The sequence below is a fragment of the Cebus imitator genome, unplaced genomic scaffold (genome assembly GCF_001604975.1).
Source record: "Cebus imitator isolate Cc_AM_T3 unplaced genomic scaffold, Cebus_imitator-1.0 Scaffold242, whole genome shotgun sequence".
NCBI classification, from domain to species: Eukaryota; Metazoa; Chordata; class Mammalia; order Primates; family Cebidae; genus Cebus; species Cebus imitator.
Window position 1 is genome coordinate 234,858 of NW_016107557.1, and position 4,560 is coordinate 239,417.

General features: G+C 43.4%; 1 pseudogene; it reads right to left on the bottom strand.

The window, feature by feature from the left end:
* Positions 1-264: 264 nt before the first annotated feature.
* LOC108282504 overlaps positions 265-4,560 on the bottom strand; it is a 12,211-nt pseudogene continuing 7,915 nt past the window's right edge.

A 4,560-nucleotide genomic window follows, 5' to 3' on the forward strand; every position in this document is an offset into this window, starting at 1 on the left:
GAATCTGGATCATTCGTATTGCTGGTGGTAATTAAAACTGATACAGCCACTATGGGAAAAAGTGTGGTAGCTTTTAAAAAAAATATGGCAGTGAATTTCCTTTAATCATAAACAACCATGACAAATTCATTAACTATCAAAAGCTACATTTCGCTAAAAGCAATCTACCTTTTAAAATGTTGAATCATACACTATATATAATACACGCTGCTTTCCTTCTTGGACTTCACTATCCATTAGAGTCCTTCCACTGGCATCATGCACTTAGCCTCTGCTGCCCACAGTAATCCCAGGCGCCGAAATCTCAAAGGTGTTCACAATCTCCCAGTCAGGGTACTTTAAAGCTAGAATCCCTTGATTCCTAATATGAGTGTTTTGGTAAATTCCCTCACTTTCTTTGTTAATATTATTAGGCTCTATTATTTGCAGTCGGTATTGGTCAAGCCTTATTCTTGCAAAACCTCTCATATAACGAAGGGAACATGAAAGATGTTTTCCCCTGTATGGGGTAAAGAATGTGGATCAACCACAAAGTCAAAGGACAGTGGGGGAGCAGGAGCTTCTCGAATACGTGTCTGCAACAATCCCAAGATTCTACTTCTTTCTCTGCTATTTCTTAATGAGAGTCTTCCCTTCTTTTTAACTGGGCAGGCATTGCCCGCTCCTCCTGAATCATAGAAACTTTTCTTGGACGTTTGATTTGGGGCTTTGGCACAGGGAAATCTTGTATTGAATCCAACAGAAAGTGGATTGTATGGGTTTTATTAAAGGTGTTTTCTGCTGTTTTGTCTGATATTTTCCAGGAGTCATAGACTGTGAAATAAAAATCAGAACTATCTTCGTTATGGATGAGTTCTTCAGTTTCTGACAGATTTACACCCATATATGCCAGTAGAGTTTCAACACATGTCAAATGAGTTCAGATCTGAGCACAGCTGCTTTGCTTTCTCTTTGCCAAAATCTGAAGCCAAAACAAGAATCTGGGCACCTAGGACCGCTTCTCTTGCTCGGGACACTCCATTTAACAGAGTGATAGCCTCTTCAAGGACCTCAGTTAATTTGCCGCTGGCATTCAGTATGTCCTTCCGCTTTTCTTAACCTAAAGGGCTGGACTCTGGTGCAGCCTCTGAGTACTCCATAACAGAGTGGTTCTCAAACTTTTCAAGCAACACCATCACATGGAGGGCCACTCCACAGCTAGGCGGATTCCAGAGGGGTCCGAAAACCTACATTTCTGACAGCTCTCCAGTGCTGCTGCTGCTGCCTTTGCCAGGCCAGGAGCCCATGCTGAGAACAGCCCTGTGCAATCAAAGCCTCTGAGTCCTGTCCTGCCTCTCCCCACCGGCTGGCTGGACTCAGGTGAGTCAGCCAATGGCTCTTGCCTCCAGCTTTTCCAGCCCACAACTTGGGGCTCCACGTGTTCCCAGCCAAGGTTGCACTGCTAAAGTCGCAGAACAGATGTAGAAGCCCTTTGACAACAAATTAAGGAGCGGCCCGCTGTGAGGGGCTGGTACCCAGTGCCATGGGAACCTGTGCAGCCTGGGGCCTGACCCTCAACACCTGCTTCTGGCGCTCTTACTGGGTGGCAGCTTTTAAAACATAAAACAAAACAAAACAAACAAAAACACAAGTACATAAGACCCAGAAACTGAACCCTTGGATATTTATTTCAGAGAAGTGAAAACTTACTGTGTGGTTAAGAGTGAGTTCAACCGGGTAGGACCATTCAGAACCTGTGCATTCCAAAGAAGGGCCTGGCCTTGTCTGGCTCCTGGGAGGAAACTTCTAGCCCTTGGCATATCCTGCCTGCTAAGAGTGTCTTTGTGTAGTTGAGGCCTTGGGAAGTTTATCCTAACAGTGGGATTTATGGTGAGGGCCTTGGGCCGTGTGGTGTGTTTTTGACCTCAGGAGTCAGTTTCATAGAGTTCTGAGTCCTAAGGTGTCACCAAATCTGAGCATGACCTTGAGGACCTTGCCACCAATATGACAACACAAATCTGTTGTCTATGCTGGCAAACAGGAGCATCCAGAGAGGTAGAAATAAAGGAAGATCCTGGTGTCAGGAGCCAGAAACCAGAATATCCCAGAAACAAAGATGAACCACTACTCCCGACCCTGCACCTGCTCTTGCTATGGTGTGTCACCCTTAGCTGCCTGGCACATCAAATCATACGTTGGAGCAGCAGCATCCCAGCCCCTTCCTCCAAGGCCCCACTCATACCTAGGACTGACTGGGGATGGGGGACCCCTCCCACTGACCCTTTGACCAGGTATCCCTAAGTCGTAGGTCTGCTCCCACATCCTGGGAGCCCCTGATAATGCACACTGGTGCCCCAGCATTCCAACGCAGAGACTATCAGGCCTGGCCCACAGCAGTCTAGTCCATCTCTGCTGGACAGGGTCTTTTTTCTCTGGAAATAGTGTGACAGAGACGGCCCAAGGGAACAAATGTTACTTTGCACCTGGATGCCATCATACCAACTCTGTGTACACTGAAGTCTCAGAAAACAAGACACACTCAGCCTCAGGCCCCCAGTGGCAGACTCAGTGTTTCTGCTCTCATAACACTAAAGCACTTTCGGCTAGTCTGGGACTCCATGCAGAAATATACACACACCACTGCCTTCCAGTAGGGTGGGAGAAGACATCACAAGAGACTGTGGCTGCCATTTCTTGGTTCTCCTTGACTAACATCCTCAGCTGATTCATACTGATTCTAGTGGCTTGGTTTTGTGTGTGTGTATTTTTATTTTTTGATGTAACTGTGGGGGAGTGAGAGCTCAGAGATACCTCATCTGACATTTTGCTGCCCACATACTCTGCATCTTATTCTGTCTACTGTACTCCTCTCCTCAGTACACAGTCAGAATTAGGAAAACAATACTCTGTAGATATTGAATTCAGCTTTCCAATTTGAACAAAGCTTAATAACTGGGAGGGAAACTGGGTGGTTGTAAATATATTTGGTGAGGAAATTTTATTTTTTCTCTGAGGCTACAAAAATATTCAAGTGTACTCTATAAAATAAACATTAATATGTTTAACCTTGGTGACCATAGACACATGATCCCTCCTTGCTGTCTCCTGTGCAGGTCTGCTGCATCTCCCCACCTCAGTGCTCACAACCTCCATGCTGCACCTGTCCCTGTGGGTTGATTGGACTCACTGGTGATTCACCTACCTCACTGTGAACCTCTGCTCATACTCACCTCTGCCTTCAGCATTGTCTACATGCCTCAGCCCATTGTGGTCACACACGCAGTTCACAAGGGAGTAATTTCTCCCCCAAGGCCGTAGAATTGATGAAAAACTCATTCTTTCACATTCCTTCTCTGCAACATTACTAGTGGAGAATGAAATAAATTAGTGTAAATGTTGAGAAATTATTTACTGATTCATTCCTGGCCTGCCACACATCTGAGTGTTTGTGAACACACGTAACTGGCATGCCCCCAATGTTCTGGTCCATAGTACAGCAGTCAGATGCAAAAGCAAGGAAGAAATTATGGTCTTCTGTTGGGGGTGAACCCAGTAAATCCCTGTGGTTAAGAATCTACATGTACAACTCAGAGAAGACAAACTTACAGAAAATATTTGAGGAGCTATCAGAATCTGTACCAGGGATGATGGGTGAAGGTTTGATCCTGCTAAAGCAATCTGTAAAGGAGAGGAGACTGCTTCCATTAGTTATAACAAACATGAAGAATCAGGGAAAGTTGACCCCATCAAAAAGAATGAATTGAATCTTTAGTAACTGATTCTTTAAAAATGAAAATCAATGAATTACCTTACCAAAAATAATTTTTAAAAATCTTAAAGAAACTCAGTGAGTCACAAGGAACACAGACAAACAACTGAAAAATTCAGAGAAATTATATTTTTAAAAAAGAGAAATCATGAAAAAGAAACCAAAACTCTAGAGCTAAAATATAATAACTGAAATTTAAAAAATTCAAAAGAGGTGTTCAACAGCAGACATGATTAAGCAGAAGAAAGCATCAGTAAATTCAAAGACAGATCACTTAAAATTCTGCGGACATTGGGGCAAAAAATTGAAAGGATGAAAACGACTGAAGAAAGCCTATGAAACTTACGGGACACCATCAAGTGAACCAATATATGCATTATGGAAACCTCATAAGGAGAAAAGTGAGGGGAAGAAGAAAGTTTGTTTACAGAAATAGGGATAAAAATTTCGCAAATCTGGAAAAAAACAGCCATCCACGTTCTTGAAGCCCAGCTTCAAATGAGATGAATCTCAATGTATCATAATCAAGCTGTCAAAATTTAAAGACAAAGAGAATTTTGAAAGCAGCAACAGAACGGAGACTTGTCACATATAGGAGAGCTCCAATAAGCCTATCAGTGGATTTCTGAGCAGAAACCTTGCAGGCCAGAGGGAGCAGGATGATATATTGAAACCACTGAAAGAAAAAACCCTGCCAACCAAGAATACTATGCTGCCAGAACTTTCCCTCAAAAATGATGGAGAGATGAAGACTTTCCCAGGGAAACAAAAGCTGAAGGAGTTCATTACTATTACACCTGCCTTTGAAATGG